Source organism: Pteronotus mesoamericanus, unplaced genomic scaffold (genome assembly GCF_021234165.1).
Source record: "Pteronotus mesoamericanus isolate MK-2021 breed Mesoamerican mustached bat unplaced genomic scaffold, CSHL_Meso_final scaffold_582, whole genome shotgun sequence".
Lineage (NCBI taxonomy): Eukaryota > Metazoa > Chordata > Mammalia > Chiroptera > Mormoopidae > Pteronotus > Pteronotus mesoamericanus.
The window spans coordinates 4,779,737-4,802,992 of NW_026555323.1; the positions used below are offsets into that span (position 1 = coordinate 4,779,737).

The following is a 23,256-nucleotide window of genomic DNA, read 5'->3' on the forward strand; positions in this document are numbered from 1 at the left end:
CAAATTACCAACATCAGAACTGAAAGAGAGGTATTTCAAACAGTAAAAGCATATTAAGATAATACTAAGTACAATTTTAGCTAATAACTTTGACAAATGAAATAGACAAAAACTCCTTGAAACATGCACATTACCAAAACTGACACAAAATAAAGTCTAAATAACCCTCTATTTAACAACGACATTGAATTCAAAATAAAAAGGCTTCCCACAAAGAAAACTCCAGACCCAGATGGCTGCCCTAGTGAATTCTTCCAACATGTAAAGAAGATATAATTGGCCTTCCACAAACTCTTTGAATATTTCCCATATTGAAAGAGGGCAGCATAACACTTGATACCAATACAAGGAGACCACAAGAAAAGAAACTACATACTAGTATCATTTGTGTGTGTGTGTGTATATGCAAATACCACCAAAAGACTATTAGCAGGTCAAATCCAGCAATACATGTAAGTGGGGTTTGTCTCAGGGTTTAGTATCCAAAAATCAATGACTGTAGTTCACATTAACATACTATATAAAAGAAAAATCACAATTAATTTCAACAGATGCAGAGAAAGCACCTAATCATAATAAAGTACCCATTCCTTGAGGGATGTGGAGAAACCTCCCAGCAAACTAGGACTGAAGGGAATTCCTCAACCTAATAAATGGCATCTAGGGAAACCTACGCATAACATCGTACTTCACAGTAAAAGACAACATCCATCCCCGCCATGACTGGAAACAAAGCTCGGATACTAACTCTCACCATTTCTAGTCACCATTTCACTGCCGGTCCTAACAAGGGCCATAATGGAAGAAAGAGAAAGAAAGGCATCCAGATGGCAAAGAAAGAAAGAAACAGCTTCTTTTTGCACATGATATGACAATACACAGGAAATCCCAAAACATCTACAATAAAATACTGGAACTAAAAAGCTGGTTTTGCAAGGGTGTAGGACACAAGAAGAAAAATTTTTTAAAGTCATACTTCAACATACAAGTAATGACAAATGCAAAATTAAATTTTTATAAAATACCATTCATCTTAGCATCAAAAGTACAAATTATTTAAAGATGTATGTCACAATAGACATGCAAGACTATTATCCTGAATACTGGAAAACACGGTTGAGAGAAATTAAGGAAGAGGGAGAGGGATCATGTTCATGGATCACATCGCTCGATCAATATTATTGTGATATTGACTCTCTCTAAATTGATCTACATATTCAACACAATTCCAGTCAAAATCCAGTAAGCATTCTTGTAGAAACTGACAAACATCATTCAAATTTATTGTAGGTAAAACAACTTTGTAAAAAAACACAGATTGAAGGATATAGCATGCGATTGCTGAGACACACACACACACACACACACACACACATATATAAATGAAACAGCATAGAGAATCCAGAAATAACTTCATACACATATGGTCAACTTGGTATCCAACAAAAGTGCCACGGTAATTCAAAAGAAAAGCCTATCAACAAATGGTACAAGAATAGATAAATCTTGATATTACCTCATACCATTCCCAAAAATTAATTCAGAAAGAATCACCGACCTGCATGTAAAAGCTAAACTGTAAAACTTCCAAAAGTAAATGCATGGCAAAACAAAAAAAAAAAAAATAGTCCACTCTCCCATATAACACAGAGATTTATCACAAAGGCCACAAAAAGCAAGTACTATAAATGAAAAATTTGGCAAAACTTTATCAAAAATAAAACCTTCTGTTTTTCCAAAGACACCATAAGAAGATAAAAATCAAGCCACATGTGGCAGAAAATATTCTACAATGGTGAGAATGAAAAGGAAAACTTCTATCCAGGATATATAAAGGTCTCTTACATTTTAGTAACAGAAAGGCATACAATCCAATGAAAAATGGGGAAAAGATCTGAACAAACATTTCACCAGAGAAGATACATGAATAACCAATAAGTAAATAAAAAATGTTTAACATCATTACTCATCAAGGAAACGGAAAGTAAAACTACAATTAGATGTCAGGACACAGTCGTCTCCCCTTAGCTGTGGTTTATTTCCCTTTCCGGGGTTTCAGTCACAGTCTGAAAAATATTAAATGAAAAATTCCAAAACTAAACAATGCCTAAGTGTTAAACCGCACGCTGCTCTGCGAGGTGTGATGAAATCTCACGCTGCCCAGCGCCGTTCCGCCTGGGGGTGAAGCGTCCCTTGCCCGGCACATCCACACTGCCGGTGCCCCCCCCACTAGCCACTCCCAGGTTATCAGACACCCTGTCGTGGGACCGCAGTGCCTATGCTCAGGTGACCCTTAGTTTACTTAACAATGGCCCCAAAGAGAAGCCATAAAGTGCTTCCTTTAGTTGAAAAAGTGAGTATAACACAATAGGATATTTTGAGAAAGACCACATTACATAACATTTATTATGTTGTTATCACTGTTCTGTTAGTTATTGTTGTTACTCTCTTACTGTAAGTAATTTGTAAATTAAACTTCATCAGAGTATGTGTATATAGGTTCCGTACTCTCCCTGGCTTCCGGCACCCACCTGGCAGTCTTGGAATACACCCGCCCCGCCACCTCCCGTCGGTTCACCTCCTGTATCTACAGTAGCAGGTGAATCTACAGTAGGAGGTTCACTAACATAGCTAAACTTAAAAACCTGACAACGCAAAGTGTGGCTGAAGATATGGAGAAACTGCAACTCTCATTGCTGGTAGGACTGTAAAATTATACACCTACTTCAGAAAACAGTTTTAGAATTTCTTGTAAGGTGAAGCATAATCTTAACATGATCCAGAAATCCCACTCCTTGGTATTTGCCCAAGAATAATAAAGGCATATGTCCACCCAAAGGCTTGTACTCAAACGTACATAGGAACTTTATTCATAATAGCTCCGAACAGGAAACAACCCAAATGCCCATAAAAGGTAAATGGAGAGGCTGTAGTATAAACATACGATGGAACACTAGGCAACAGTGACATGGAACAAACGACTGGTACACACAGGACTCAACCACAAAAACATTTGGGTGACAGGAAAAAGCCAAACTCTGGAGAGTACATATCCTATGATTCCACTTAGGAATAAATTTGTAAATTTTTGACCCACCAGCAGAGAACATAAAAAATCCAAAATTTCACATACTGTGAAGGCCAGCGCTCAACGCCGGACAGCGCCGCTTACATACACAGGGTCCTAACTGCACCAAGCTAAGGCCAGACCAATCAGCACTGTCTTTCAAGCCTTCGTTTCTTCACCTGTACTATAGTACAGTTCATAGGCTTCATAAATGCAGTTTATGAAGGCAATAAGCATGTAACGTGCTTGGCATAGTGCCTGGCATACAGTAACTAATCACTTGGGCTGTTTTTTTAATCATCACCCTCATCACAATAATTTTAATTACTTATTGCAGGGGCAACACATTCGTAAAGAAATAACCCGGAAAATGGACACGTGGAACGCATGAATGTCACTGGAAATCAATGCGTTAAAAACATTCCTATTAAAACCTCATTGCTTTGTTCACAACAACAGAAAGGCAAACGTTACAGCAAAATCCAAATTAGAAGATTTGGATTCTATTTGAAATAATTTAATATCTGATACTAAAATTAAAAAAAGAAAACACTGCTAAGGCCTTACAAAGATTTATAAGCATATAAATAAATACTAAGTCACAAGAAACAACATCTTTAAGTCAGTAAAACTTCACAGATGCACTTGAAGGAAGAAAGTGAGAGTCTGGATCACTCAGGACTGTTCCAATTACCGGGGGTAAGAAAGAAGGAAGCCGCAAGCCTGAGTGGGTGTGAAGAGAAAGAGCAAAGCAGGGCACAGCACCCACAGCCAGCACAACACAATTACGCACACCCTTGAAAACAGGGAAGCATTTGAATTTAACGTGACAAAAAAATGCAAAGAGAGGAGGAAGGCAAGACTAATCCTGTCAACTGGAATACAGCACAGTTCCAGCTTTAAACCCTGAATGGGGTTTGGTAGCCAGCTTCCTACCCAGTCCCCACCAAAACACAACCCACTGCATCCTCTGCCAGAGGGTACAGAAGGCAGCACTGTGTCATACGCAATAGGATTCTAATGCCAAGAAATGCCCACTGTCCCTTCTGCCTCCACCCATGTCCCCTAAACTCCCCATGAGGCCCAGCACCTCTTCCCGCAGCCTCTGCTCTTTTTTAAAAGAACGCAAGTCCATTTCCACTCCAACAACATCAAACATTGACAAAAAACTTTAATTCTAGAAAAGGAAATGCTTAAAGGTAAATATTTAAACAACTATATTCTAGAAACCAATCATAAAGCACTCCCATGTATAATGCCAACTTTTTGTTAAATTTCTCATGTTAAAAAGCATAAAAGACAGAGAACCAATTAACTTGTGCTACAGCACACAGACATAGTGCCACCTCATTAAACACAGTAAGGACTATAGAGTCAGGGAATAGCACCACACCTACCATTTATTACAATCAAAGTGCAATTATCAAGATCATAAAATGAAACTGAGACAACCAAAAGAAGGTAGAAAAATCATTTTAAAAAGTACACACGTGGCTTAATTTCCAAAGAAGTTAACATCAGATAAATCCTAAATGTAGAGGTTACCTTTTCTGACAACTTCGTGTGTTCAACTGCCATTAGAATAAAGATGTACTAAAGAGGCCCTTAGCTGAGTATAGGCCTATTACTCATTCATGCTACAATAATACCAAGGCACTTCCAGTATACATTGCAGAAACAAACCTTTGACTTAATAACCTTGCTTTACAGAGGAAAGCACTTATGGCTCCTGCCATTGCCTAGAACCTGTATTTGCACGCTATCGAAATGCAGTCTGAGTATTTATACTCAATGAGTTTATTTCTCATACGAGGTACGTTCGGGAGCGTCTGGCTCACCAGTGGAAGGTGACCGCCCATGTCTCATCTTACCTAAAAGTTGCGTAGCGCTGACAGCATAAATCAGCGATTTTCAACCTTTTTCACTAATTACTAAAATTCTGCGGCACGCCAAAAAATATATTATTTGCCGATCTGACAGGAAAAAAAAGGTATAATTTTGATTCATTCACACCAGGCGGCTATTGTTGTGTTGGCTATTGTTTTGTTGTGTTATTTTTTTTTTATTTGAAAGTCTAAAGGAAAAGAGGTCAGTGACCCTGACGACATAGCCAGGTACGGCATGTTTTAAAAGCTCCTGCGGCGCGCCAGTGCGCCTGCGCACCCCGGGCGCAAATCGCTGGCATGGTCAACGGATTCCCACTCGCTCTCCCCCAAGAGTGGGGACTTTATTGAGAACAATGGTCATAGACTATCTAAGTAACTCCAAAAATATTTCCCGAACCCGTATTAAAAAAAAACAATGGAAAAGGAAATTCTACACAGAGCCATGCTTTCAGCATGGCCGGAACACCAAGCATGCTGACACTGCAAAATACCGGTGACTGAGAACAGAAGATGCACCAGGTCCCAGCACGTGACGTCTCCGGCAGTCCCTCTCAGGCCGCTCAGCCACAGCGGCTGGCAAAGGGGCCTGCGGGTCCTCTGCAAGGACCGCCAAAAATGTTAAACCCTCCCTAAACCTGAATATACTGGAAACACGTCTGGTGCATCAGAATTGGGAAGCACTTCAAAGTTTTGGTGACCCAAGGGAGCAGGCACCACTGGGGGGAGGGGGGCTTTCTGCCCTGTCCAGGGGCACAACTTCGCCACACGTGGCTTCCGGCGAAGAAAAGGGGCCAAGGGAAGGGGGAAACCACATTCGGCAACTGAACAGTAAAGGGAAAAGGAAAAAGGAGAAAATTTAAGGTGTTATAAGACCAAAGAGAATCATAACACTGGATGTCTCACAACCACTCTCTGACCATTAAAACAAACAAACAAAAGCCACTGAGATAACGGGACAGCTGTACTCTGACAGGACACCATTAAACTGGGAATCCTGCAAAACACCCGACACCACAGAAATAAAGGAAGGAAACGTGAAATCCAGAAAATCGGGAATTCGACACCTATCCACAGAGGAAAGCCCCCTCCCAACAACCACCTCAACGCAGCAGGGAGGAAAGGCAAGTCAATCCTCCAAACAGAATTAAATACATTCAAACAAGTATGTGAGGATATGAAAACCACTTTGAATCAGACATTCAAACATTACAAACAAAAATGGACCAAATATAAAAAAGTTGGCTGAGTTCCAAAACGAAATGGAAAAAATATTAAAAATTACTACTGACGTGAGGAATAGACTGCAAGTGAGGCACAGGAGAACTGACTCCAATAAAAATGGGCTACCACAGTGCACCGCGCAGGTGACGGGCCACCTGCGTCCACACCCGATGTTGTTTCATCTGATGTGAGATAACCCTCTACCCACAACTCCACACTGAGGTGGTCGTTTTGGGGGGGTTTTTTTAATCGATTGATTTTAGAGAGAGAGGACGAGGGAGAGAAACATCAAGTTATCGTTCCACTTATTCATTCATTCATTGGTTGACTCTTGCTTGCGCCCTGACTGGAGCGCCAACCCCGCAACCTTGGCTTACGGGAACGGCACTATCAGCCAGGGCCCCTTCACAGCAACTTACGGCCCTTCAGGCACTGCCTGCATAAGCAAACTTACGTTTTGGGTTTGGGTTTTTTTTTTCATAGTGAGGTACTGGATTTGCTCTGTATTTACTTAACCATCTGAGATGTCTAAAACCATGCTGCTATTTTAAATAGGTTTATTAGGTTCCTATTCTTTCTTTTTAATGTGTCACTGACAAAGTTTTTGAGGTTGTTCTCCCACCTCCAAGGATCCCATTAGCCTTGTGTTTGTTTGTTTTTAATCCTCACCTAAGTATATGTTTACTGATTTCAGATACAGGAAGGGGGAGAGAGAGACAGACATCAATTGGTTGCCTCTTGTTTGTGCCCCAACTGGGGATGGAATCCTCAACCTGTTTTGATGCACGGGACGATGTTCCAACCAACCGAGCCTCAGGCCCGGGGCAGCCCTGTGGAATTTATCGCACAACTTCACATAGCTCAGCGAATTTAGGAACATGTAGGCCATATCATAGAACTGACTGTAGATGTGTGTGTACACAGACACATATACTCCTTCGCTCTATTGAGAAGGCCTAGAAACAATGACACCTCAGTGGCAATGAGCACACCGAGCACCCAGATCCTGACTTCTAAATGCCATCCTCCAATAAAAGCCAGCGCTCTTTGGAAAAGGCAATTACAGGACTGGGACAGGTAAACTACAAGTGGAGCCTGGAGTCTCTTACAGTACCAGAAAGGAAGAGGTTCTTAAAAAAGGACCCAGCAGCCAAGCAGAAGGAGCTCTCACTGGCCAAAGCTGCATAACCTGAGCAATAAATAATGAGAGTATAAAATTACAGCCTACAAAACAAAGTATCTGTGGGTCTACACTAATATAAATAAGTGACTAAATAAATAAATGGCGGAGAAGGGACCACTCTTCATTACAGAAGACTTTCAATTGGTAAATGAAAGAAAAAATTACAAAACCACAATTAGGTAAATATTACAGAAATAATTGCTGTCAGTAAGTTCCACCGATGGATGCTAAAATGAGTGGGTGAGAGTCTGAAGAGAAACGGGAAATTTAACACAGACTCTCCCTCAAAATACCATTTTCAAAGAGCAAAACCAACTTTACAATGAAGAAACCCGTAGAGGCCACCTTAATCACGTGATCAAAATTAACATCACCAGTAATAAGACCCTGATGTCATATACCTGCTGATATAAAATATATCTCCTGGTGTAACAGCACTGTTCTTGCGGTATTATGGCCAAAAATGCAAAATCCCATGTGAATCATAACAAAGCATCACACAAACCCAAACGGAAAGACATTCTAAAGTGTAAGGACTGGTACTTCTCAAAAGCATCCAGATCACAAAGACAAGAAAAGAATGAGTTAATATCAAGACTTGTCCTCACACTTCTGCAGATAAATCCTCCCAGGCCCCTACCCACTTCACATCTTCGCTCCCGTTCCTCTTCAAATACCCATTCCACGGCCAGGACATCAGGCCTTGCCATGCCCAGGAGCTGTCCCTCTCCTGGTGGTGAACTGTCCGCCCCCCACCCCGACACACTTCTGCGCCCACCCAGGCCCTGCCTCACAAGCGGCCGCACCACCGTCTTCGCAAACCTGCTCCTCCTCCTGCGCTTCCTACTTCAGCCAACGCCCATTCATTCCCTCCGCTGCCCAGGCGCCTCACCTGCACCGGTAACTCTTTTTCACCTCCCACGTGCCCTCCATCACTGAGTCCTTTCGTTCTACCTCCTGTAGCTCTCAGATGCACCAATTTCTCCAATCCTCATCCCACTCTGGTACTCCAGGCCACCTTACCCCTTTTAACTATCAGTAACTTGTCGCAACGCCCCCTAACTATTTTCCCTGCCTGCTCGTCTTAGCCCTCTCCAGGGAATTCTCCACAGTGCCATCAGGAGCATCCTTTTACTCAGTCTCCTTCCAGGCTTAAGGGGCTTCCCTCTTCCCCAGGATAAAGTACAAATTCCTTACCATAGCTTGAGGGCCCTTCACAGCCTGGCCCCTGCTTGCCTCTCCAGCCCCGCTTCCCTCCCTCCCTGGTGCCTGCCCTCTCCCGCGCTGACCCACGCCTGCTCGTACTCTGACTTTCTCCGGGCAGTTCAAGCTGTCTGAGTGCATCTCTGTCCTTAACACAGGCCTGGTAAGCACCCGCCTCCCGCTCCTATTTATCCCTCATCCCCTTCGCTCTGCAGGCTTCAGCCTGCATGGAGAGTGTCACTTGCTCTGGAATAAATCTTTCTGCCTCGGTTAAACCGGGTGAATCGCCTCTTCTTTATGTTCCTTGGTGTGCACTGTCCACATCAAGCACACAACAAAGTGGACTGTAAACACAGATATGTCCACACTCGCATCCGCCCGACCGTGAAAGCCCAGCCTGCCTGCTGCTGTGCCTCATCGCCTGGCCCAGGGCACGGACCGGACACGGCCGTGACCGCGGCTGTGACGGAAGTCGCTGGAGGCACACGGCGCCTACAAAGAACGAAGGCCCGATGACTCCTGGCTCGGGAGCACCGTATTCTTTCCGCTATACTTTGTGGTGCCTAATTTTACTTTCATAAACAATTCAATGTTAATTAGGTATGAGCACGTAACGTTAAGAAGGATCTAGGTATCAACTCATTTTATAATTAAAGCGATGCCCAGAGAGCTTATTATTACTGGCTAAAGAACAAAACGCTATAAAATAGCAATGCCAGGATTAGGCATTTTGATGTTCTTTATTTACATACTTTAATCTCAGGAATTAGCATTTTAAATTTTGAAGTGTAAGATCTTTAAAGTTTTTCATTTCTTCTAGGATAGCAGAGCTACTAAAAACAGAACAAGTGAATCACCAATTCACTTTAAAGAATCCACAAAATTACCTAAATGTTATAACATAAGAATATTTAATTATGGTATAAGAGTAATAGAGATAATACTGACTGAGTCATTTATGTAATTATATGTTATAAACAACATAGGTATCAACTATATTCAAGGCCCTGTGGAACATATTCACTGAATATATAAACATAAAGCCAGATTCTTACTCCCAAGAAGCTTACGGTGTTTTGGAAAACAACACCCAACCATTACAAAATTAAATAGAAAAATTAGGTGAAAGCAGTCACTTAAACTGTTAACACCTTCAAAGGAAAAGACTTTCTTCTAAGGAGTTTCAGGAAATGTGAAGAGAAATTACAATCTACTGCCTGAGGAATCACTCAGAATTTCCTAGCCTGGTCAGCCGAAAGGGCTCTAAAATAACGCAACTTCACTACCAACAAGCGTTATCCGCTGCCCAGTTCTTAGTTTCTAAATACTCTTACCCAATGAGAGAAACCAGGACTCCTTGAAGAAATGGCTGAGTCTAAGACAGCAGCAGGAAAAGCAGAAGATGAGTCTGGAATAACACTTTGTCCCAAAAGGAGGAAGTGCTCCAAAAATGACAGGAACATGTGAAAACAATCAATGAGTTGAGCTAAAGGAGCACCCACTGACCCAATGTGAGGAACTGTGGAACATCAACACGAATACTGTACTAACAGGTAATCGGGTATTTGTATTTATATTGCTATTAAATGAGAAATGAGAAGGGAAAGTTGTTCTTTACAATGGAATGAAATGCCAACTAATAAATGTGGAAGGAATAATAGGAAAACACCATTTGGGAACCGTTATGCAATTGATTCAGGCAAGAATCAATGAATAGTGAAACTATCATATGAACATTTTAGTTCCTCCGACTGAGTATTTACAATCTCAATAAATTGCGTCTCCACAAATTTTTCAATAATAACAAAGATGACGATGATGACTTTATGGAGAAAACCAGCAGGCAAACCCTACCTGAGTGACCCGAGTAAACCTCACCCACAGCGGGTCGAGCTGCCATCACACTGCCTGTGACGTAGGGCGCTGAGGCTGTACCATCACTTACGTGGCACTCCTGCCAAAAATGCTTAGCCAGAATCTGACAACAAAGAAGCAGTATGACAAACACAAACTACTAGACATCCTGCAAAGCAAAGGGCCTGTACTCTTCAAGCTTTTAATGTCAGGGGAAAAAGGGAAAAACTGCTGAAGGACTGTGTCAGATTAAAAGAGACAAGATATGACAATAATGCAATGACAATTACAATACAGTAGGTAATACTGGATTAGAACAAATTGTACTAAAGGGTACAATTGGCGAAATTGAGATCTTAACAGTAACTAACTGTATATTATAGTATCAATATTAAATTTCTTTGAATCCATCATACTGTGGTGACATAAGAATATGACTTTGTTCTTCAAAGATATCAGCTGAAGCAATTAGGGGGAAAGGATCATGATGTGTGCAACCTACTCTCAAATGGTTCAATAATGGAAATATTTATAAGTGAAAGAGGGAAAAAAAGAGGAAGAAGGAGAAGAGGCCAAAGGGGATCTATAGAGTGGCTTCCTGCTATTACTCTACAAGACAGACGGTCAATGACCTTATATATTTAACATGCGGTTTCCTTGTTACCAAAATACACAGTGCATTAATGCTACATCTCCATCTATCGCTTGCATGCATCTGTGATATTTTACATCAGATGATAAGCCTCTGACATTAACTGAGCAAACTGCCATCCTCAACATACTGCAGAAGATGTAATCAAGGAGCTTCAAAGTGTAAGTAAAATAATACTAATATCTGTTTCCAGACTTTGGGGCCACTCTGTAAATACAAAAAGTAATAAAGCAAACACGCCAAATGTTAACAATTGATGGCTCTAGGTGACAGGCATATGGCAGTTCATTGTACTGTTCTTGTAACTTTCCTCTCAGTTTTTTCCAAAACACAAAGTTAAAAACAAAACACCTTTTTGCCAATACTAAAGTTTTACTTTGGGTAACTGAGCCCTTTCTAAACAACACGATCTTAACTCCCTTTCCCTTCATAACCCATGTCAAATTAAGGTTAACACGATTAAGAAAAAGGTTTTCAGTATCAAAATCAATATTTTGCTAAAGTAGTCCCCAACTTGCAAATGGGATATATTCCAAAAGCCCATTTGTAAGTCAGCTGTTTAAAATGTGGAATGATTTTTCACTATTACAAATAGTGTTAGGTTCCTAATGTTGGCCACAAAAGCTCTTCGTAAATCTTTGTTAGCAATACACTTGAATTAGTATTGTATTTCACGTGTACTGTGTTAAATTGCAGAGTCCCCTCCCCGCAGCGTTTCTGAAATAACACAAAATTCGGTGGATAAGCTAAAGGGAGGAAATGGAGGGGGTGTTGGTTAGTGAGGAGCAACTAGCAACCAACTACACTGTCTAACCCTGTTTTTACAGGGAGAGGCATTTCCAACTGGAAGCAGAGCCCTCAGCAAGATGTCTACCCGCTGCCCAGCAAGAAGGCAAAATGGAATATCAGGAAATGCCACTTGTGCTCAACAGCTCTGAGATTACCGCCCTGACCCAGAATGATGATGACAGCATGTTAATAGGTATACAAATTTGTAAGATAGTATTTTATAGTCTGGAAAGTACCTTTATAATTTTTAAAGGCGGACTGGGAAAACTAGTTTTGGTTGGTCATTTTATTGGGTTGGCCAAAAAGTCCGTATGGTTTTTTTCCATAAAATAAGAGACACATTTTTAATTTTCCCCAGTTGATTTGGGATATGTTGATATGTCGGTGTCTCCCACTATTGGCTTCTAGTGGGGAGAGGCCAGGGTGCTGCTAACCATCTTCCAATGCACAAGACAGCCCCACGGCAAAGAATTATTTGGTCGAAGTGTCAACAGTACCGAGAAACTTCACAAACCGCTTTGACAGGTTCGATCTGTCACAGCACCTTCTCCCTACACTGCGCACATTTTTTGTGTTTCTGTTGCGTTTTTACCTTTCTTGAAATAATAAAGCATGATGTGCCAAAAACGTTGCATATTTTCTTCCATCTTCAATGTTAAAATGGCTGCACAAAAATTCCCCAATTCTGCTGAGTTTTTTTTTTTTCTTAACGCACACTCATGTGACAGCTGTCACAATACAATCTAACAAAATTGTTTCAAATGAAGTTAAAAGACAACTAAGCACTACTGGAGCCATTGTGCAGAAAAAAACCGAATAAACTTTTTGGCCGACCCAACAGTTGATTAGGAAAACTTCAGCATTTACTGCACATTCACTATGTGCCACGACAGCCTGGAGGATACCGAGCGTCCAGAGCGAGGCCGCCTTTGATGCAGCGCTCAGCCTAGCAGAGGAGAGTGACATCAGTGAGAGGGCTCCAAACATTCCAAAATGGTATTTACTCCACATATAGTGTACCAAGAACAAGGCAGAGAAACTTCGTCGGGAGAGACTAAAATAGGTATCACAGATGACATCTGAGCTACCGCTTAGAGAACGCACGGTGCGACAGGCGTATGGGCGAAGGAGCGTGCCGATCCCTGGCAAACCACGAACAAGGACACAGGAGCGCTCATTCCAGCACCCACTGTCCTCCAAGTGCCAGGTGTGCGTTGACGCCTGGAGATGCAGCCACCAAGACAGGGCCTCTGCCTCCACGGATCTTACGGTCAGGTAGTGGAGGAAGACCTTAAGTCAGCAATAACTAAATAAACAAGATGTGTATAAACCATGGGTATCTTAAAGAGGATGAACAAGGTGTGTGAGAGTGACTAATGAAGTACAACGTTAAACAGGATGGTCTCACTGAGAAAGAGAGATTTGGGCCAAGTTCCAAAGGATTTAGACATACGCGTCTTATGGAGACCGTCTTAAGTGGGTATTAGGGAAAGTGCAGAAGACCCTAAATTAAAGACGCAGAGCGTTTAAAGAACACTGAGAGGTCCCTGTGGGTGGCCACCAAAGAATGGGGAGAATGATGATGCGAGGGAGCAGCGTGAGGAGGAAGATCGGGGCCATTCAGGCCAAAGAAAGAATACAGGCTCTATGTCACGAGGCCTGGGAAGTCACAGGAAGACTCTAAGCAGAGACGTGACACGATTTGGCTCCTAAAATAATCCCTGGACCTGCTGTGTGGTAGAAAAGAACTTCTGAGGAGCAAGAAAAGAAACAAGGAGCCCCGAGAGGAGCTACCGCGGTGATTCCCGCAAAAGAGAACAACGCCCTGAAATTCAGAGGTGGCAGTGAAGACGAAGGGGGTGGGTCGGCTCGAGATAAATTCCGAAGGAACAGAACGAGCGGATGAATTGGATTTGAGAGAAAAGAAATGAATCCAGAGAGATATCTTAAGTTTCTGACTCGAGTGCTGCCATTTTCCGAGAGAGAAAAAGCCAGCAAAGATGCCAACCTTTGGGGGTAGAAGAGAGGAAGAAGATCGAGGGAAAGGAATAAATAGCGATAGCGTAATCCTATGGTTAATATTACATTTGAGATTCCAACGGGATTCCCAAGTGGATATCAAACTCAGGGGAAATTCTGGGCTAGAAAAATAAAAGTGGTCATCAGCAGCATTCACGGCCTTCTTCAGGGAAGAGCAAACAGCTGGCCTTAACTGGGTCAGAGAAATTGAAGGGTAGTGGCTGGTAGTGAACCTGGAGAGAGACGATAGAATCATATGAAGAAGGGAACCATGACTGAAATAATAGCAACAGCAGTGGCAGGGAACAAAAATTACTGCATTTTAGGCACCAAGCATTGCCCTGCAGTCTTCACAATACACATCTCATTTAATCATCTCAACAAGTCTATGAAGTAGATAATATTATAATCACTATTTTATACACTGAGCCGCAGAAAGATTGAGTGCTTGCCAGAGAACACCAAGTCCTAGAGTGGGTATTCTCACTCAGGCAGTGTGATTTTAAAGCCCAATCTCTTATCCCTTAAATGACTGCCCCTCTACTAATCTTCTATGCTTTCAAAGCTTTTCTTTAAAAAAGAACGGCATTTAGATCTGAATTGTAGAAATGTAACTTCCCTGTCTATGGAAAAGATGGGTTGTTAGGGAGGGGAACAGACATGAGAGGGGTGAACACAGTCGTCTTAGTCAATGCAGGAGCACCTTGTTTCAATGAGCCATCAGCTACCTTCCCAGGTCAAATGAGGAGGGCGCCCCTTTGTTCCTAGGGTCACAAACCACACCTCAAAAATAATCCACCTCAACCTGCATAGGCATGTGCTGGTAACAGCAATAACCTGGTCAAAGGATCCAGCTCGTGCAGTACACACTTGCCACCCACTACGAAAGTATTTCCCAAAACGTAATTTTATTGATGGTTGAGGGGGTTTATTCTTTTAGGTTCATAGATTAAAGTTCATATTTTTGTATAAGGAAGAAAATAAAATTAGTATTGATTCAAGACAACCACAAAAAGATGCACCTTGGTCGATCTTTATTAGATGTCTTACTGACTAGTGTCTGTTTTTCACCCACGGCAACCACTGCTCTGGCTTTCAGCACCATCAGTGACTCAACTAGAGAAGTCGCCTGCTGTCGCGCACCCTCGGTCCAGCAAGGGCACTCCACCCCAGAAACCGGCCACCTGTTTAACTGACGCGCCTATGATTTCACCAAGCCCTTACTAATATCAAATAAAATATTATGTTTGAGAAATAGGAATTAAATTCAGTAAGTACGAATATTAAAATCAGTAGTATTTAGTACATCTAAATAACAAATATTTACATTAAAATACAGCACCTATTAACGAGGTGCCAACATCCATCATATGCTACGCCCAAGACACGAAGAGATGGTTTTACAGTGAGTTATATAAACTGGACGGAGGTCCGTATATTACAGACAGCACAGCTGAAGCATACGCAGGTAAAACCACTTAGTTCCACAAAGCAGATAAAACGAAGTATAAAAAAGTATACGCGGTAGGGCAGAAGTAGATTTGCAGTTGTTTGTATGGAATACAATTAATAATACAAGAACAAACTGTTTCACACACTCACAACGGCAAACCTGCTCTTGCCCCACCCTGTTCACTACTAAAAAAAAAATAAAACGCTATTTTTAAAATATACCTAATTCCAGGTCTGTTGTAAAACTTTTTCTCATTTTAAATTTTAATTACTGTATCTTGAAGACCCAGTTAATTCCTAAAGGACACATTTCACTGAAGAGCAAGAAAAATACTTATATTTAACTCTAACTTTTTTTTAATATTTGGGGAGATTACGGAGGTTAGAATCAAACAGCGATTGCAGATCAAACCCTAATGAAGGACAGCCGACTAAACATTTCATGTCTGATGTGACAGCGAATTCAAGAGGCGTGGGTATTGTACCCCACACAAATATATGTGCATTCTCCTGTACTTACACACGAAATGGGGTCCTTTGCTCACAGACACTACACACACAAGGACTAGGCGAAGGGATGTATGGAGGAAAGAATAAAGGGAGGCCAGGCAGTGTGCACTTTTGTACACTAGGCCTGAGGCAGTGTACTAGACGCTTTCACGCCAGTTATCTCATTTGACCCTAACAATTCCAAGGGGCAGGTAGTGTAATTTCTTTGGGTTTTACACATGTCTCATAACTTTGTCAGTGGGACAGCTGAGATCTGAACCGAGGTCTGAGGACAAACTGAAAGTCTCCCTTCGTGAGGACTTGCAAATCAGCACATACTGAAGTGTCCCTTTGAAGGAGGTTATCTAGCTGAAAGGCTGATTTGATTTTCCATATTTCTATTTCTCTCATTACTTTTACACTCTGAGAGGGCACTCCTCCATTCCTAAGAATGCTCACAGATTTTCTTTCTAATCTAGAAAAAAGCATTACTGATCATTTTCAATCCACAAAGCAGTATTTTCACTGTCCCATCACTGATAAAAAAAAACAAAAAAAACAAAAAAAACTTCAGCTAGACTTTGTAACATTCATAAGTACCATGAGTATATCTTGGGGGGAAAAATGGCAGTATGATCTGATTAGCAGACAGAATAAGTGCCCATGGACAACTGAGAACCATCATCAGCCTTTTGTCAGATTAAATGCAGCAAAGGGAGGGGGGAAAAAAAGGCTTTCCAAAACCTAATTGAGAGCAGGCTACTTCCCAATAACAAAATTGTTTACAGCTTCCTCCTTGTAAATCAGAACACAAATCTACTAAAGATTTAATTGAAATAGTTCAAATTTTAAAATCAAGTTCTATTAAATATTTCCATAATTACTTAACCACGCTCAGAATACACTTCACTATTTCTCTCTGGGTAACCAAATAAGTAATATTGCTATTGCTTAAATATTAATAAAATTAGTACTAACCTGCATGGCATTCTAAATGGAAAATACAAAGCGATAATGCAATTGTTTTGAAAGATAAAACACCGCTCCAAAATGATCAACATCTTTAAAAGGCTATTTCCAATTGCATTTACCAAAAACAATCTTTGTCACACATACCTATTAAGGAAACATAAAAACTTTTAAGAACGTCAAAAGAGATTATTCTCAAACCATAATTCAACATGGTGACATTACTCTTATTATTTCTGAGCTCCAATGAGCTGTTTTCTTTCCACTGAACAACCCCCGCCCCTCACTCACAGCACTTAATTTTTTTTAACTTTCACTGTAAAGTGCTTTTAGTTAACTATAATTTCATCGCCTTTGTTCCAATATGAAAAAAATGTTTATACACATGTATAAAATTGTTTCATATGCATGTGAATTAAATGAAACAAATAAGCAAATCTGTTTCGCGAGGGCACTCTGACTTCAAGATATTAACTACTTCAGTAACTCAGTTTCCATTGGAAACAATCTTGCAAACAAATTGTTAATCTCAAAACTGAGTCTACAAAGTATTTAAATCCCAGTTGTAGCTCTTCAGGATACTTTCGTTATTTTAACAACATTATCACAACTTTTTACAATATGCTCACTGAAAACTGAAAGTGACTCCAAAATCAATTAGAACATCACCATATAGAACAAACTAATCTTAATAGTTTATGACACATAACCTGTGGTCATTACACGTGCTAAAGTCTAAGTAAAAGGCATCCACGTTAGTGAAAACGTGTTTTACTTCTTCCTAAAACAAAAGTTACGATACAGTTAAAGAAATGAGGGGACTAAGCCCTCCAAAAATATACCCACCAAAAAAAAACAAAAAACAAAAAAAAAACAAAAACAAAACCAGAAAAACCAACCACCACCAAAAATAAAAAACCACACACACACACACACACACACACACACACACACACACAGTAGACACACAAAAGCTACAACAGCACAATAGTTATTTTCTCCTTTCCAAAAAAATTTAGAGCTATTTTGTTTACCTTTTCCACAGGCCGACTGTTCAAGTACTGCCAAGGTAACAGATTTTAAAACTGACAACTGGAGTACTTGGCAGTTGCCAAAACAACACAGCTGGATTCTTAAAGGGAAAGTACTCCTGTGTAACGTACACCTAATTACAGCTTTAGAAAACCCTCCCTTCATAGAGCAATACGTGATACAAGACACAAAGGAAACAGACTGCGCTCAAAAAAAAAAAAAAAAAAAAAAAAGACACACTATTTGTTTTAAAATACACACACTATTGTTACCGCATCGCAGCAGGCCTCTCTGATCGCACCGCTGCTGGAAGCCCAATCCCACCGTGAACTGAAACGCAGGTTCCTCCGCGCCACGCGCGGTCCCCTGCCGGACCGGGAAAGGAGGCTGGCTTCGCATCTCGGCAGCCACGCGTCCAGTCCGCACTTCCACGGGGACAGGGGTTCTCCTCACTCAGAAACGCTCACCTCTTCCGAAGTTGTTTGCACTATGTCACCTACTAATTGAATTCTCGCTGTTCCAAGGCAGAAGAGATCGCGCTCAAAGGCAAAGTTTCTATCACACAAACCCTTCCCCGCGAGCCGGGTCTGCGATACTTGGACGCCCGGGGCAGCACGCGGCGCCTCCTTCCCCGCGACGCTTCCCCGCAGGGTCCGCGGTCGGCACCCGCAGGTGCCCCCGGCCCGGGCCGCCTCCGCGGCCCCCGAACGCCGACCCCGCCATTGACATCTACACCCATGGAGAGTGCGGACCTAAACGGTCCGCCCCGTTACACCAACCTTCTCCCAAAGCAGAAGTGGGGGAACTTCGTCAAGTCCCCCGACAGCGCAGAACGCCCCCCACACTGGGGGTCAATCCCCGCGGGGAGACCCCCGCCTCGGAGCGAACGATGACGGGAAGGGCCCTCGGGCGTTCCGCCCGGGAGAGGCTCCGGGCCCCCAGGGAACTCCTTCAACTTTCAAGAAGGTGACGTCCACCATCGCCCCCCAGCCCCAAACGCCGTGCGTGCTCCGGGAGGTTCAACGAGCGGAGTCCGCGCTGCCCAGTCCCTCCCGGACACCCCTCAGCCCCCGGGCCCGCCCTCGGGGCACCCCGCCCCCACCTCCCCGGGCGCCTCGCCCTCGGTGCCGACCCCTCTCGACCCCCTCTGGCCGCCTACCCGCACCCCACCCGCCCCGGCGCCCCGAGCCTGAGCCCCGGCCTCCTGCCAGCCGGACGCCGCCCTGTCCTGGTGTCCCTGGGGCCGGCGGGCTCCCCTCCTCGGTCGCACCGCATCCCGCCCCGCCGCCCCGCAGCCCCTACCTGGCCCCCTCGTCGAAACGCGGGCCTGACACCACCGGCCCCGAGGACCCAGCCCCGCCGTTTGCGGCCCTCACCGTGTCTCCGGAGCAGCTGGCGGACGCACACACGCTGCAGCCAGGACCCGCCACCAGCGCTCTGCGTCGCCCGGAGACGCCTCCTTCAGCCCCGGACTCGCCGGGACATCCGCGCACGGATCCCCACACCGGGGCTATTTTTAGGAGACAGGCCTGGGCCAGACCGGAACTCGTTCCTGCACGCGCGCATGCGCACTACGCACGAGGGCCTCGGTGTCCCTCCGCCAGCCTCGCCTTCCCGTTCCCGTCCCCAAGTTCCTCTCGCGCTTATCCCAAAAGGTTTCTTTTTGGAGCTGCTTTGTCCCCTTGCTGGACGCTAGAGTCTTGAAATGGGAAAGACAGGGTGCGGACTAAGACAGTCACAATGATGGGAAGCCAGAGCTACTCCACAAGGACAAGCGGGGCGGACTATGTTTTTCCGGGTGGGTGAGGAGACAGATCATCCAGCACAGGAAGGGAGATGACGGCGGTTTGGCGCCGGGCTGCGGGATGGACCTTGCTTCCCTCTGAAGGCGTGTTCTCCAGGGAGGGATATTGGTCACTTGATGAGGGCTGGGGCGTCTCCCAGGGCGGGGCGGCCCGGTGGCGTCCCGGTGGCGTCGAGGACCTCGGGCCCCCGCCCCCCTGACCAGCCCGCGGGGGCCGAGCCCAGAGCTAGTGACGCTGCGCGTGGCAAATGGCCGCGCCTGGCCGCGGGCAGCAGCCAACCCGGGGCGCCGCGGGGCGGGGCTGCGGCTTCGGTGCAAAAGCTCCGCGGTGTCCTGGAGTCCCGTGCAGACGGCGCCCTTCGCGACAGCCTCGGCGCCCCCTGCCAGGCCTGCGGGGCCAGCCCCCCACCTTCCCCCACCCCTCCCCGCACGCACGGCCTCCCCCGACCTGGGCTCGCCGCACCCGAGCCCTTTGTGGGCAGGGCCGCACCTGTGCTCGCGCCTTGGCCGCCGCCAGGTCCACCTCGTTGAGCCATCACGAAGGTACCCGGGCCCGTGGCGAGACGGCTGGGACCCGGCCGGGAGAGAGCTGGGCTCGTAGGAGTCTGGAAGGACGGCGACGTGGGACTGCTCGGCCACACTCACCCAGGCGTGCAAGAGACACAGCCTCCTAATCTTTTCTATTAGTGAGAGCCAATTGCTAATAGGCATAGCCAGTGTGCCTTGAGCGCTCTGCTATGTGCCAAGCATGGCTCATTATTTCTTACAACATCGCCATGCACGGGATTCAGTTTCTATTCCCATTTTACAGAAGAGGAAAGGGAAGCAGAGAGCTAAAGTGACCTTTTGGGGTCACAGAGCTTAGGAGGAGGGCACGGAGGGCTTGAACTTACTAACCGCTCTGCCTACTGCCTTTTCTGAGGGAGGTGCAGAGATGTGCTCGGGACTGCTGTTCTGTCGGTGGAGTGATTGCTTTTGTGGCGGAAGGTCGCTAGGAGGGGAGCCGTTGCTGGCCCTCGCGTCCTGAAGGGCGCTCGGCTCGGCAGCTTTTCCAAGGCCACACTGCCTACATCTGCACCTCTTATGCAACGGACACAAAGGCAAATGCTCATTTCCCTAGGAAGATCAGAAATGTAGTCCCACAGCACTTGAAAACAAAGTGACCGGGGTGGGTGAGCAGACTCCAAGAGGCTGTGGGCAGAGGAACTGGGAAGTTACAAAGGAAGCCGGAGGCTCGCAGGCTTCCTCCCTCAAGGAGCAGGCAATGGCCTGGGGAAAACCCAACTCCAAAGTGGCGCATAAACACCAGACACTGGAAAATAAACTTAAGAGTGCTGCTCAGAGGCCCCACAATGTCCTTGTTCAGAGGAGCCAGCCACAGGGCCAACGGGGAGGTTTTTTAAATACATTACAATTTGGTGTAACTCGGCAAGTCATGTGGAAATGCACGCTTTTTAACTTGCCAGGAGCTGCAAACCCAGCTAGATTTGGCTTCTCTGCTCCAGGGACATAAAAGTTAAACAGCTTTCCCTCAAAGACTACAGTCTGAGATTTGGGGGGCGGGGGGTGGGGGACAGTGATCAATGGCTCCCTCATTCCCACCTGCCCTCCTCTTTGGAAGGAGAACAGGCTGTTCCACAAGATGTTTTCACATTCTTGTGGCTTTACCCCATCCCCCACCCTTGCAAAAGCCAACCTTCTTGGGGCACAGAAGACTCCGCTCACACTGACCACCTCCTACCCATTCAAATGCCACTGGTCACTCCAGAAAGTCAGACAGAGAACTTGGCTGTCAGTCCAGCCAAAGCAGAAATGAACAGTTGTGTTTGCTTCACCTAAGAGAGCACCTCTCTCCTCCCAGCACCCCCTGGACATCAAAGCAGTTGTCGAAGAATTGCAGGGAGAGGTAAGGAGGAAAGAAGAGTAAGTTTAAAAATTCTAGAGCACAGCGAAATCCATTAGCAAAACTAACCATTCTTATTTGTCATTAAAGTCACCAGTTTCAGGAAATCATCCCAGCCTTTGCTCAGGTCTTGAAAACCTACCTGCGCTCCAGCGTCTTTGGGAACTTCCGGCGCACAACGTGCCATGGACCACGTGTGAGCACTTATGCCCGCCATTGACTTGGAGGTAACTTCTGAGGAGCAGCACCTGTCCGTCCTCCCACTTTTCGGAACCCTCGTTAAACGACTCAGGTGTGTCTGAGCTGCAGGGACCCACACTGTACCAGGCACTGCGATACTCCTTCAAAGGGGCTAACACCTTTGGGGGGAGGGGCACCTTAAAACACAAGCCACCCAAATGGCCACCGAAAGAGGGGTTTCCCAGGGTACTTATTAGAAGAGCACAGATGGTAAGAATCTAAAGAAGGAAGAGAATTTAGGGAGGGCTGCGTAGAGGCGGCAACCCACAGTGAATCTAGAAAGCCTGCGGATGAAAAAGGGAGCTCTTTTATTAGACCCTGATCTGCAGAATAAAGCGCGAGCCCCCTAGGAGGGAGGGGATCCAGACCACCTGGCCAGCATCGCCTTCACCTCTTCCCACCAGACACCTCACCATCGCTGTTCAGAAATCGGCGCCATTTCTCTGCACACACCAAATTACTTCCTCCTGTCTGCAGGGTAAACCCCTTTGCATCCATCGAGTCTCCACTTGGGCGTAGTTTTCTCTAAGGGCCCTTCTCTAGCATAGTGCCTAGATGGAAGGTAAGCATTCCTTTATGCATGCCTCTCTCCCTGCTTTAGGGGGGCAGCTCCTTGAACACAAGAACTGTGGTTGACTCCTTAACTGATCTGCAATATCTAGCACGGTGCCTGGCGTGTAGCAGACAGTCAAGTAAACATTGTTGAATATTTATGAGCAAGCGCTAGTGCAAGTGTGGCTCGAGAGAGAAGCCACAGCTAGTGCAGTGTCCCTGCACCCTTGAGTCCGGATCAAGTGCTGGGGGGCGAGGCTGGAAGAGCGGCCGGGAGTGAACTGATGCAGAGCCCTAGCACGGGAAGCCAGGACATTTGGATGTTTCGGAAAGCAGTGGATAGCCACTGACGATTTTAAGCAGGTGAGTACCTTGATCTATTAGGCATTTTAAAATGATCACTTATGGAGGGAGTTGGGGGTGGGAGGGTGCAAGACATGGCAGGACAACCAGCGAGGGGACACTCAAGGTGTAGTCACTGCTGTCAGAATGTCCCCTCCCCGAAGATCTCCCCAGACGGTCCCCACGCATGCAGGTGGCAGGTCTCTGTTCAGGACCTGCTCTGACCCCAGAAGAGGGCCTAAATCAAGAGATTAAATACCCTAGCTTCCTCATGCCTCAGGAAGGCAGTTCTGAGGCATGTTCCCTAAAAATGTCTCAGCGACGGGGGTCCCGTGGATTGGTCCCCGGTGGCCCTCAGGAGTGAGGCATTCACTTGCACGCTTCTTACCGTCTCCCCCTTCCCTTATCTCGCTTCCCGACTCCCTCACAGCACTCCCTGGGAGCATCTCTCACAGGAGATACCCGCACCAAAATCCCTGTGCCGGGTCTTCTTTCAGGGGACCCACTGCAGACAGATGGTGACTGAGATAAGGAAGAGACAGGCCTTGACTGGAAACAGTTGCCTGACCACTGCGTCTGGGGACAGGGACAGCAGAGGA

General features: G+C 45.1%; 1 protein-coding gene across 6 annotated transcripts in view; it reads right to left on the minus strand.

Annotated features, from left to right (window-relative positions):
- MEF2A (myocyte enhancer factor 2A) overlaps window positions 1-19,339 on the minus strand; it is a 96,702-nt gene extending 77,363 nt beyond the window's left edge. For 5 of the 6 annotated variants that reach the window (XM_054561913.1, XM_054561911.1, XM_054561908.1 and 2 more), the window contains exon 1: window positions 19,193-19,339. The gene's annotated coding sequence lies outside the window, so the exon portion shown is untranslated. Of the gene's footprint in view, window positions 1-19,118 lie in introns of all 6 variants that reach the window. The other variant, XM_054561909.1, reaches the window with a different exon arrangement.
- Window positions 19,340-23,256: the final 3,917 nt, after the last annotated feature.